Source organism: Euphorbia lathyris, chromosome 10 (genome assembly GCF_963576675.1).
Source record: "Euphorbia lathyris chromosome 10, ddEupLath1.1, whole genome shotgun sequence".
Classification (NCBI taxonomy): Eukaryota; Viridiplantae; Streptophyta; class Magnoliopsida; order Malpighiales; family Euphorbiaceae; genus Euphorbia; species Euphorbia lathyris.
Genome location: NC_088919.1, coordinates 31,220,912 through 31,234,453, shown reverse-complemented (window position 1 = coordinate 31,234,453; position 13,542 = coordinate 31,220,912). Strand labels below are relative to the sequence as shown.

The window sequence follows — 13,542 nt, the reverse complement described above, 5'->3', positions numbered from 1 at the left end:
GCCACTGAACTTCATTTCTTCCCAGTATGGCCACTGAACTTTACACTTTTTAACACCGGTAGTCACTCAACGCTTCAAAACGACCGTTGATGGCTAAAAATAAAAAATTCAAAGCGTTAATAATATTCTAAGGAACTTTAATTCTTGAAAAATTTCGTTTTGAGGTCATTTAGGTGTTGTTTGTTTAGGAGAGAGAAAATGAATTTTTAGAGAGATAAAACTCTACAAAATGTGATTTTCGAAAATAAAAAAATGTGTTTTCATGGTAAATGTCGTTCTGAACAACTTTAATTCTTGAATATTTTCATTTTGAGATTGTTAACGGTCATTTTGAGAAGATAGTTAAAATTTAATGGCCACCGGTGTTAAAAAAGTGTAAAGTTCAGTGATCATACTAAGAAGAAATGAAATTCAGTGGCCATAATATGAAAATAGATAAAGTTTAGTGGCCATGGATATAATTTACCCCTATACTATATATAATAGCGGAAGCAGAGAGAAATGAGTAGAAGTGTTTTAAAGGTTTTTTTTGATGAGTTGTCAACGTAGTAAAAAATCAAAATTAAAAAGATTTAATTAATTAAAAATAACAGATTTATATTTATAATATATTAAACAATTACTAGCTCATTAATTAAAATAATAAAAGAAAGTAAGAGTTACATGAAGATGAAAAAACACAAAGCAAAGGAAATCCAAAAGTCACAAATAAACTTTTATATAAAGCTTGATAGATAGTATTCCACCATTATGTTCATTGGTCATGATAGATAGTATTATGTTTCTGAAGATAATTATTCGATTTTTTTCATATGTTGAGGGTTGCGGTAGGTTTGCGGCGGCCAGCGTAAAACTTAGTCACATCTTATGACATGAACCATAATATGAATACCGTTGGGGCGTTCCCTACTCAGCGACGCGCTGCACTTCATAGACCCGGGTGTAGTGATAAATGTGCAAGGGTTGCTAGGTCGTCGCCCCGAAGCGGCGCGCCACCCCAGGACCCGGGGGTGGTGTCAAATATGCAAGGGTTGCGGGTAAATAAGCTAGTCCACGGTAATGGTAGGGGTAGGGGTAAGGGTAGTAGGTTACGCTTTGGGACATGGAACATAGGTTCTTTGACAGGAAGATTAGCTGAAATTGTAGATGTTATGAAGAGGAGGAGAATAAATATATTATGCCTACAAGAAACCAAGTGGGTTGGAGCTAAGGCTAGAGAGATAGCTCCTTGGGGTTATAAGCTTTGGTACTCAGGAAAGGATAAGGGTAGAAATGGAGTAGGTATTCTTATTGATAGGGAGTATATTGATGAGGTAGTAGCGGTGTCTAGGAAGAGCGATAGAATTATGAGTGTTAAGCTAGTGATAGGGGATGAGGTTGTGAATGTCATTAGTGCATATGCGCCACAAATAGGATTAGATGTGTCTATAAGACAAGCTTTTTGGGATGACTTAGAGGAAGTGGTGCAACAGGTTCCTAGGGATGAAAAAATGGTACTAGGGGGTGATCTCAATGGACACGTGGGTTCTAGGCGAGATGGGTTTGAGAGTGTTCATGGAGGGTATGGTTTTGGAGATAAGAATGAAGCAGGAAATGATATTTTGGAATTCGCATCAGCCTATGACTTGAGTATCATGAACACATGGTTTATGAAGAGAACATCCCACTTAGTGACTTATCGGAGTGGCGGTAATGCGAGCCAAATTGACTTCTTCTTAGTAAGGAGTGCTTGGAGAAAGAGTTATATTGATTGTAAGGTGATCCCTGGTGAGAGTACGACAACCCAACATAGAGTAGTGGTGCTAGATTTTCGAAGTAGGAAATGTATAAGAAAACAAACACCTCAAGTAGAGACTAAGATTAAGTGGTGGAAATTGCAAGGGGAGAATCAACAAAAATTTGTGGATGAGATGACCAAAAAAGATATTTGGACTTGCAATATGGATTCAGATATAGATTCGATATGGAATAAGATGGAGCATAGTATAAGGGAAGTAGCGAAGGAAGTTCTAGGGGAATCTAAAGGTAGCATGCCACCGGGTAAGGACACATCTTGGTGGACAGAAGAAGTACGACAAGCAGTAAAGAGTAAGAGAGAATCCTATAAACTATTGGGGAAATGTAGGAGCGACGAGAACTACGAAAAATACAAAGAGGCTAAAAGGGAAGTAAAGAAGGTCATACGAGATGCTAGAGCAAAGGTGAATCGGGATCTGTATACAAGATTGGATACGAAAGAAGGGGAAAGAGACATATATAGAATTGCTCGGATGAGAGATAGGAAGACGCGAGATCTCGGAAAAGTTAAATGTGTGAAGGATGTGGACCAGAAAGTCCTAGTTGGAGATAAGGATATCAAGGAACGATGGAGGTCCTATTTTGATGACTTATTTAATGGAGATCGCCAACAAGATGTTGGAGATATAAGTATCCATCACGATATGATAAATCATGAATGCCTGCGGAGAATTCAAAAGGGTGAAGTCAAAATGGCATTAAGTAAGATGAAGTTGAAGAAAGCAGTAGGACCTGATGGCATCCCTATTGAGATTTGGAGATGTTTGGGAGAAAGAGGAATCGAATGGTTGACGACGTTCTTCAACAAAATTTGGAGGAACAATAAGATGCCATCAGAATGGAGGAAAAGTACCTTAATCCCTTTATATAAGAACAAAGGCGATGTCCAAGATTGTGCCAACTATCGGGGAATCAAATTAATGAGTCACACTATGAAACTTTGGGAGCGAGTGATTGAACAAAGGCTAAGGAGGACGGTGAAGATCTCGGAAAACCAGTTTGGCTTTATGCCGGGAAGATCAACTATGGAAGCCATCCATCTAATGAGACAATTAATGGAGCACTATCGAAATAAGAAGAAAGACTTGCATATGGTTTTCATTGACTTGGAGAAAGCATATGATAAGGTACCAAGGGAAGTACTTTGGTGGGCCTTGATAAGGAAAGGCATTTCGCGGAAATATATTGACATCATAAAGGACATGTATGAGGGAGTATGCACGAGTGTACGTACTAGTGTTGGGAAGACTGAAGAGTTTCCTATTACGATTGGAGTGCATCAAGGTTCCGCACTAAGCCCATTTCTTTTTGCCATCGTTATGGATGAACTAACAAGTTCACTTCAAGATGGTATACCATGGTGCATGCTGTTTGCAGATGATATTGTGTTGGTTGATGAGACGAAAGAAGGAGTGGAGATGAAGTTGGAACTATGGAGGCAAACTCTAGAATCTAGAGGCTTTAAGTTGAGTCGAAGTAAGACAGAATATTTGGAGTGTAAGTTTAGCGGCCGTAGGAGTAGGGAGGCAGGGACAATCATCCTAGATGGGAGAGTTGTTCAGGCCTCGGATTGCTTCCGGTATTTAGGATCTATTATCCAAACGGATGGAGAAGTAGATGGAGATGTTGCTCATAGGATTAAAGCTGGTTGGTCGAAGTGGAAGAGTGCTACGGGTTTCCTTTGTGATCCCGGCATGCCTAATAGATTGAAGGGAAAATTCTACCGGACGGCAATTAGACCAGCATTGTTATATGGTACGGAGTGTTGGGCAGTGAAACACTGCCACATCCATAAGATGTCGGTGGCGGAGATGCGTATGTTGAGATGGATGTGTGGTCACACGAGAAAGGACCGGGTGCGTAATGAAATAATTAGGACAAAAGTAGGGGTCACATCTATTGAGAATAAAATGAGAGAAAACCGACTAAGGTGGTTTGGCCATGTGAGACGTAGAGCGCTTGATGCGCCGGTTAGGAGAACCGAAGAGTGGCAAAGGGATGTAGTGGTGAGGGGTAGGGGAAGACCTAAGCAAACTTGGAGGAGGGTGATCGAGAGTGATATGAGTTTATTGGGAATTGAGGAAAATATGGTAGTGGATAGGACGGAGTGGAGGGAGCGAATCTGTGTCGCTGACACGACTTGATTTTCACGGTTTTATATGATGGTTCATGTTAGCTGACCCGAATCATTTCGGGACTAAGGCTTTGTTGTTGTTGTTGTTGTTGTTATTTTGTTCTCAATTGTGTTGTCGTTATATTTTTATTAAACAATAGTTGTTATAGTTTCATCTTTCAGATCCATTTCTGCTGTTACCCATGTTCTATACTTCTCGCTACCTTATCCATGTTTTCTTTTTTATTTGTCTTTTTTTTTTCAAACTGATATCTCCAATTGAAGAAATCCGATAGAAATAGAAGATTCATGGACAACTAAAATCGGGAAACACAAAGGTATCAAAAATTACAAAAATTTCTTATGTTTCTCGAGGTAATTACTCGATTTTTTTCATATGTTAGTGTTTGGCTCTTTCGTGGGAAATTGCGGGCATGCCAGATAATTATAGTATTATCAAACTATGGAATGAAATTGAGTGCGCTTTCTAACTTCTAATTATCAAAATGATTGTATGGAATAAAAGAGACCGTAAAATTCCAAAGATTCGATTATCAAAACGATACCGACCTTACAGAAACGATTGAACAACAAATAAAATAAAAATGTATTGGGAAATGAATGAACTTTAGATCTGAAAATTGAAACTAAGGGAACAAACTGAGAAATCTAAAGATGCTGAAGTCTAAGGATAATTTGCTAGAGTTTTTGCTTGGGTTTGTTGATTTGGTTCATCGGGCTTTGTTCATCGTGATTCTTTCCTTTTATAGATGTTGGAGGTAACTTCCTGCTTCTTTCCACTAATCCACGTTCTCCACCACATTGAGTAACCGCTCCACTTTGACTTCAACGATAACATTGCGCTTTCTAACTTTCATGCATTCTAATTGGCTCACAAAAATACACGTTAAAATATTAACTAGCCTTCTGATATCCCTTTGATTTACCTTAGGTTCCCCTTGAGGTTCATCCTAGAAAATAGTTTTCCCCCGTATTGTCAATTGGAAAATCTATTTAGATGTAAGTTAGGCCAATTAATATATTAAAAATAATTAAAAGCCAAAAAACTAAATTATGGTGTACACAACTGCCCCCACAAGCATGAATTTGAGAGTCGAAAATGTATGCTTGGTCTAACAGAAAAATCTTTTAAACTAAAAAAAAAAATCAAAATGCATAGAGGAAAAAATAAAAGGCTAGGTATTAGTCCTCCAATTGAATTAGGACTTCTAAAAGAAAAGAACTAATCCTAATCTATAAAATGAAATAAAAAATAAATTGTAAAATATATGTATATGAACCGGAAAAGAAGAGGATTGAATTTTAAAACAAGATAAAAACAAATCAATCAGATGAATCAAAACAAAAAAAAAAAAATACCAATTTTGAGAATGTTAATTGCACTTAAAAACTATTTGGAATAGCATAAAAAATAGGAAATAAAAAGAACAATAGAAAAAACCTACTAAAATACAAAATGACACGTGCAAAACTCTAACTTAGCAGCTTACCTTACCTGTGGGTCTTCTATATACAATTTCTTTTCTTTTCTTTTCCCTTTGAGTTCGCGAATTCACTCTTTTTGATTCAAATCAATCTCTTCAAACAACAAACTCTATTTATATTTGCTTTCTTTTCTCCTTTTTGTTTTCGACTAATCACAGCAACAACGGTATTTCTAATTCCAAAGCCATGCCAAGAGCTCTCACCTCGACAAAAAGAAATATATAGTTCTTGCTGATCTGACTTTCACTCAGTTCATTTGTGTGTTCAAGAAGAGAATAAGATCAGTGCTGAGAGGACAATACTCATCTCTGTGAAGAATGTTTTGCCGCCAAGTGCCGTCATGATGTCTCTGGATCTTATTATTTCCAAGAAAAGAGGAGGCAAAGGAGGCGGTGTATCTATGATTTCTTTTCTTTTCCAATTGAAGATGACTATATGATTTTGCTTTTGACGGTGGACCATGTTGCAGAAACTTCAGACCACCGACAATCAATTATGTTGGCCAAAGATCCCCGACCTTGCTTTACTATCGGCTTTCATTCGATTTTCAACTTCAGTAGCGAAAAAGAAACATGATACATGGCTTTGTTGCATTATTTCCCTTTTTTTTCGGTGTAAAGAATTATACTCAGTACTTTTCCTTTTGATAATCTGCAGATTGAAGAATGATTTTATCTGTTGCATCTTCTTGAATCGTGATCGTGATTTTTGACGAAGTTGTTCCTGGGGCTGCTGTGTATATTTTTACATGTACAGTCCCTATTGTCACCGGAAAGCTTGCTAGTATCCAAGATTAGAGGACTGATCAATCATTGATCGGGTTTCTTTAATCGTGGTGCTACCAAGTTGTAAGTGCATCACCAACTCTTGTTGACAAAGTTTCCATATGCCAAGGAGTAGAGGCCGAATCAATCAATTGATCAATGCTCATGATTGCATCACCAACTCAAGTTGTCAATGAAGCTGTTGTGGACATCGGTGCGCTACCAATCCTTATTCCGACGATGGGCTTGCCGGTGCCAATGAGTAGAGAACTTGTCAATGAAGCTGTTGTAGATATCAGTGCACTACCAATCCCTATTCTGATGATGGCTTGTCGGCGCTAAAGAGTAGAGGCTGAATCAATCAATTGACCATTTCCTTTAATTACAAGGCTACCAAATTGTTTGTGTTGCACTACCCAGTATTGTTGATAAAGATTCCATCATTCAGTCTGCTTGCACGTTGGATTAGAGCTCTTGAACATAAGTCCATAACCAGTCCCTGTTCTGACGAAGGGTTTGCCGGTGCCAAGGAGTTAAGACCGAATCGATCAATTGAAGTGCAACCCATTTCATCAAGGTGCTAACAAGTTGCTCGTGATTACATCACCAACTCAAGTTGTCAATGAAGCTGTTGCAGACATCGATGGACTACCAATCCCTATTCTGATGATGGATTTGCCGGTGCCAAAGAGCAGAAACCGAATCAATCAATTCAATGGAGAAAGAGAACTTGTCAATGAAGATGTTGTAGACATCAGTGCACTACCAAGTATTGTTGATGAAGATTCCATCATTCAGCCTGCTTGCACGTTGGATTAAAGCTCTTGAACATAAGTCCATAACCAGTTCCTGTTCTCACAAAGGGTTTGTCGGTGCCAAGAAGTAGAGGCCTCTGAACATAAGTGCACAACTAGTACCTATTCTGACAAAAAGTTTCCTGGTGAGAAGGATTAGAGGCCGAATCAGTCATGATCGGTGCACTACCAATCCTTATTCTGACGATGAGTTTGCTGGTGCCAAGAAGCAGAAGCCTAATCAATCAATTCAATGGAGAAAATCAACATGATTCCATCAAGGGGAAAGGTAAATTCTCCCCAGAGAGATTTCTTTGTTAGATAGACTTGATAGACATTGCTTGATGAATAAATTGCGGCCTTGAGGCCTGCTATTATTGCAACAAAATAGCAGCTATAAGCCAGCTTTACAATTTTCAAATTGAAATTGCTTTGCATTACATCAAATACAGATTGCCTACATCCTATGGCTGATTCTCCCTTAGTTCCCAAAGGGTGGGATATAATTTCTTGAGGTACTTTCCATTGATGAACCTCTTATGTGGCTCCCCTTGCAAGCTGGCTAACCAATAAGAGTTTCCTTTTAGAACTTGGAAGACTTTGAATGGTCCTTCCCAATTTGGAGACCATTTTCCATATGCTCTATCTTTACTTCCAACTGGTAAGATGAGTTTCCAAACCATGTCTCCTTCTTCAAAGGTCTTTTTCTTCACTCTCTTATTGTATGCTTTGGTTACTTTCTTTTTCTAGGCGATCATTCGATCAAGTGCTTGCATTCTAGCTTCATCAGATTCTTCAAGTTCCATCATCATAGCTTCTGTGTATTCTGTTGGAGTGAGTTCATTTTGTCTGGCTACTCTAAGGGACGGCACTACTACCTCCATAGGAAGCACGTCATCATGTCCATATGTTAATGAGAAAGGACTGACGCCTGTGGCACTCCTTTTTGATGTTCTGTATGCCCATAAAGTTTCTGAAAGTAAGATGTGCCATTCCCTAGGGTTATCTTCGATCATCTTTTCAAGGATGTTGATGAGAACTTTGTTGGAGGCCTCAGCTTGACCATTAGCTTGTGGATAATGAGGAGTAGAGTGCAACAACTTGATTCCATAATCTTCCATGAAGTCCTTCATGTCATCTCCGGTGAACATGGTTCCTTGGTCTGTGGTAATTGACTGAGGGATCCCGTACCTGTGAATGATGTTCTCCTTGATGAACTTCACAACATCTCTCTGGTCCACTTTCTTCACTGGTAAGGCCTCTACCCATTTTGTGAAGTAGTCTGTTGCCACGATCATAAAGTTGTGCCCTTTTGATGATGCAGGATAAATTTTCCCTATCAAATCAATTGCCCATCCTCTGAAGGGCCACGGCTTGACGACTGCGTGCATCTCATCTGCAGGAACTCTTTGAATCTGCCCATATATTTGGCATTGGCGGCATCCTTTTGCATAAGACATACAATCCTTCAGCATAGATGGCCAAAAGTACCCATGTCTCCTGATGAGCCACTTCATCTTGATGCCTGCCTGATGAGCTCCACATACTCCTTCGTGGACTTGTTTCATAACTTCCATGCTGTCGGAAAATCCTAAGCATTTCAGCAAAAGTCCATCTACATTTTTGCGGTACAAGTCACCTTCCATCAATAAGAAGTTCAATGCTCTAATCTTGAGGGAATAAGGTACTCGTCTTCCTGGGTTCGACAAATACTCCTTGATGGGACTCCTCCAGTCACTAGCTAGATTGACATCTGTATTGAATGTCTCCACTTGAATTCCTCTCTCCATTATGGAAGGATGTCTGATCTTTTTGATCATTATCAACTTATGGGTGAGTAGATAGACCAATCTCTATTCCGAAGATTCAGCGAGAAGATTTAGTAGAGGATTCGCCCCAGGAGCCTGACAAACTCTAAACGAGGTTCAAGGAAAGGATTGACAACCCGTTCACTTGAAAGTCGTCGAAAGCTTCCATGCTTCTTATTCTCTGTAAACTTTTATCAAATTCATACTTCATCTAATAAAGTTTATTTTATTCGATAGATTTTTATATAGCACTTATGGTAAATGATCCAAAGTGAGTTCTGGTGTTTTCATTAATACGTAGTTGAATTCAAAATCTTTACAAGGAAACTTTGTTGAACACTTAGGCAAATTGGTATCTTGGATAAAAGTATCAATTCGGTTAAGGAAGCAATCTAACCAGTTAGGGGATTGTTGCGTTCAAAGCCTTTTAATTGAATGAGTTCACGTTATTACATTTATATAATTTGTATACAAAGTTTGAAGTTGTTTTCTTTGCTTAATGCAAACGAATACATTTATTCACTTTTCTAAAGCACTAAACGTTTCTGTTTTGTAAATTCATCCTTAAATCAGAAGTGATTTCTAACATTCTACATACTCTAGTCTAATTCTTATTCTAGCAAATTCAAAACCAAATCCAATTAAACGATTTTCCATATTATAGACCTTGAAAGTAAATCAAACCGATTTAAAATAAGTTTTCGTTAAAAAGCGTTCCCTGTGGGTTCGATATCTTTTATTACTACAAGCGTATACCGTGCACTTGCGAAAATCGCTCAACAAGTTTTTGGCGCCGTTGCCGGGGAACGTCACAATTTTTAACAAAAATTTAGATTTTTCGTGTTTTATTTCGAATCTAGGTTTACACATACTTATTCAATCTTTTATATTTTATTTATTTCAAATTACTAACATATTTATTTTTCAAATTCTGTTTTGAAGGTAGTTTCGGTTCGTGCAAGATTTCAGGTTCATGCGCAGTTCTCGAAGTTCAGGCACTACACTAGACCCTATAGACCCAGAAATTGAAAGAACCCTTAAAAAGAACAAGAAAAACAAGAAAAATAAAAACAAAACTCCATTAAAAACTAGAGATACCGAACCAGAAACTATGGCTACACTTATGGATTACGCTAGGCCAGGAGTGGCCGGTGTAACCAATAGTATCGTTAGACCCCAAATAAATGCGAACCAATTTGAAATTAAGCCAACATTGCTTAATATGTTGCAAAATAATGTAACATTTTACGGGTTACCTAACGAAAATCCTAACACCCATTTGACAAATTTCCTTGAAATTTGTGACACTTTTAAAATAAATGATGTGACTGCCGAAGCAATCAAAATTCGCCTCTTTCCTTTTACTTTGAAGGATAACTCCAAAGAATGGTTAACTTCTATGCCACGCGCAATGTTTGAAACTTGGGACCAACTTGCCTAAGCATTTTTATCAAAATATTTTCCTTTAGCAAAAACCGCAAGAGTCATAAAAGAGTTAACATCTTTTTCTCAACATGATAACGAAACTCTTTATGAGGCTTGGGAACGTTTTAAAGAACTTCAACGTTTATGCCCACACCACTAATTGCCCGATGCACTTTTAATGCAAACATTTTACAATGGATTAAATCCTACAACTAGAGGTTCATTAGATGCTATGCCAGGAGGGTTATTTATGAAGAAGACATCAGCCCAAGCAAGAGAACTTTTGGAGGAAATGGCGATTAACAGCAGTATATGGCCCGCAAATCGTGGACATATACCAGTGGCGAAACCATCATCCTCGAATACATCATCGTTTAAAGGTATAGTGAATCTTGATCCAGTTGCGATGTTACAAGCCCAATTTTCTACCTTATCGCACAAAATTGATAGGTTTATGGTACCGTGCGACTCTAATGGTAATCCAATCCAAACGGATGTGGATTATGAAGGTATGAGCGAGATTGAACAGGTAAATTTTGTCCAAGGGCAAAACCAAACTAATAACCCTTATTCCAATACTTATAATCCCGGATGGAGAAATCATCCTAACTTTAATTGGAGAGATAATAATAATAATGCTAATGCTAATCAAAATCGTACCAATAATTATCAAAATCAATCAAGAGATACGATTAGCACTTTATCTTCTAAAATCGACAAATTTATAGATGCTATGAGTGGAAAAATAAGTAATCACGACGATGGTTTTAAACCGATCGAGAATAAATTCGACCAGCTTATTAAAAACCATTCATCTAGCATCCATAATTTGGAGGTTCAAATTGAACAACTTGCTAAATCAATTCCATCCCGCAAAGAGGGAAGTCTTCCCAGCCATACGGAGGAAAATACGAAAGAGCATGTAAAGGCTATCACTCTTTGTTCAGGGAAAAATTACTTAGGTCCGGAAATGCCCGGAGATTCAACTTTACAAGGAACTGATTTACCAAAATCCAAAGAAGATACATTAAACACTAAAAGTTCACCAATTGACTCAAGTACAAAAACTTTTGTACCCAAACCACCTTTTCCACACAAAGTCCGAAATAAGGACTATGACAAACAACTTTTAACATTTTTAGATAAACTTAAAAATTTGCACATTAATTTGACATTTATGGATGCAATTACACAAATTCCCAATTATGGTAAATTCTTAAAAGATTTAATTTCAAAGAAAATTAGTTGGGAAGGGATTTCATCCATTTCACTAACTGAAGATTGTAGTTCAACAGTGTCGAGTAATTTGCCTACTAAACTCAAAGATCCCGGATGTTTTACTATTCCGTGTAAATTGGGAGATATTGAATTCCCAAGTTGTCTTTGTGATTTAGGAGCAAGTATAAACTTAATGCCATTATCTATTTTTAATAAGTTAGGTTTAGAAGAAGATATCAAACGTACCAATATGGTTTTGCAATTAGCGGATCAAACCACTAAAAGACCATATGGTATAATTGAAGATGTTTTAGTTAAAGTCGACAAATTTATTTTCCCTACCGATTTCGTTATATTAGATTTTGCATATGACGTTAATTGTCCACTAATTTTTGGCAGACCGTTTATGAACACGGGACGTGCTCTAGTTGATGTGTCGGAAGGGAAGGTAGTTTTAAGGATAGGACAAGATAAGATTGAGTTTGATATGAACAAAGCGATGAAATATCCTATGGAGGAATTCGCCTGTATGAAACTTGACTTAGTTGAAGAATGTGTTAATGACATTATTCAAAAAGAAGAAATAATAGAACCAATAATGGGTGAAGAATTAGAAGATAAGGACCCAGAGCCTTTGGTCCGAGAAGATGGACCAGTTCCGCCTTTAATTGTAATTCCCCCTAAATTAGAACTTAAAGAGTTACCAAACCATTTGAGGTACGCTTTCTTAGGCGAAGGCGATTCTCTACCTATAATTATCTCTAACAAATTAACACATGTTCAAAAGAAAAATTGAAAAAAGTTGTTAGAAATAGAATAGGAAGTATGGGATGACAAATTTCAGACTTGAAAGGAATTAATCCTAGTATTGTAATGCACAGAATTCACTTAGAAGAAGATAAGCCACCTAAAGCGGATAGGCAAAGACGCTTAAATCCGAATATGAAAGAAGTAGTAAAAAATGAGATTACTAAACTGTTAGACAATGGAATCATTTATCCTATCTCGGATAGCGAATGGGTTAGTCCAATCCATTGTGTACCTAAAAAGGGAGGCATAACTGTTGTAAGGAATGACGAAGGTGAATTAATACCTACGTGAACCACCACCGGTTGGAGAGTTTGTAAGATTATATGAACCTTAACAAAGCAACCAGGAAAGATCATTTTGCTCTACCTTTCATTGATCAAATGATCGAAAGGATAGTTGGTCATGCTTTCTATTGTTTTCTAGATGGTTACTCCGGATTCTTTCAAATTTATATTTACCTGGATGACCAAGGTAAAACAACCTTCACATGTCCTTATGGAACATTTGCATATAGGAGAATGCCCTTTGGTCTATGTAATGCACCAGCAACATTTCAACGTTGTATGACTGCAATTTTTAACGATTTCATTGAAGATATCATGGAAGTTTTTATGGATGATTTTTCAGTATACGGAGATTCTTTCGATGCATGTTTACAGAACTTGGATAAAGTTTTATCTAGATGTGAAGAAACGAATTTAGTGTTAAACTGGGAAAAATGTCATTTCATGGTTGATGAGGGAATTGTTTTAGGTCATAAAATATCTGAAAAAAGGATTAGAAGTGGATAGAGCAAAAACCTCAGTGATAGAAAAATTACCCCCTCCAACTATTGTTAAGGGAGTAAGATCATTTTTAGGACATGCAGGTTTTTACAGACGATTTATTAAAAACTTTTCTGTAATTTCTAAACCACTTACTAATTTACTCATGAAAGACTCAACTTTTGATTTCAATGAAGATTGTGTTAAGGCCTTCGAAACATTGAAAACATCTTTAGTCAGTGCACCCATTATTGCTAAACCCGATTGGGATTTACCTTTTGAAATCATGTGTGATGCAAGTGACTTAGCCGTCGGATCAAACTATACATTTTGGAAAAACAGGATGAAAAACTTTATTCAAGCTACAAACATGAGTGCGTGGCTTGCAATAGTTCAAGGCCCATATGTGCCTTACAAAACAGTAGACAACGAAAAAGTTGTCAAGAGTGAAACTGAGTGGTCAGAAGATGACCTCAGAAAATTACAAAATAATGTTTCGGCTATCAATATGCTTCACTTTGCGTTAGATGCTGCAGAGTACAA

The 13,542-nt window shown here is 37.4% G+C and overlaps 2 long non-coding RNA genes and 1 other non-coding gene across 3 annotated transcripts; 1 reads left to right on the top strand and 2 right to left on the bottom strand.

The window, feature by feature from the left end:
• Positions 1-4,437: 4,437 nt before the first annotated feature.
• Positions 4,438-5,498, bottom strand: LOC136208506 (uncharacterized). The gene is made up of 2 exons (XR_010677187.1): positions 5,422-5,498; positions 4,438-4,793 (listed from the first exon to the last, which is right to left on the bottom strand). It is a non-coding gene; the product is annotated as an uncharacterized lncRNA (long non-coding RNA).
• A 113-nt stretch (positions 5,499-5,611) lies between these two features.
• On the top strand, positions 5,612-9,020 carry LOC136208505 (uncharacterized). Its single transcript, XR_010677186.1, has 3 exons — positions 5,612-7,635; positions 7,725-8,226; positions 8,299-9,020. It is a non-coding gene; the product is annotated as an uncharacterized lncRNA (long non-coding RNA).
• Positions 9,021-10,262: 1,242 nt separating this feature from the next.
• Positions 10,263-10,369, bottom strand: LOC136210140 (small nucleolar RNA R71). The gene has a single exon (XR_010677848.1). It is a non-coding gene; the product is annotated as a small nucleolar RNA R71 (small nucleolar RNA).
• Between the last annotated feature and the right edge of the window lie 3,173 nt (positions 10,370-13,542).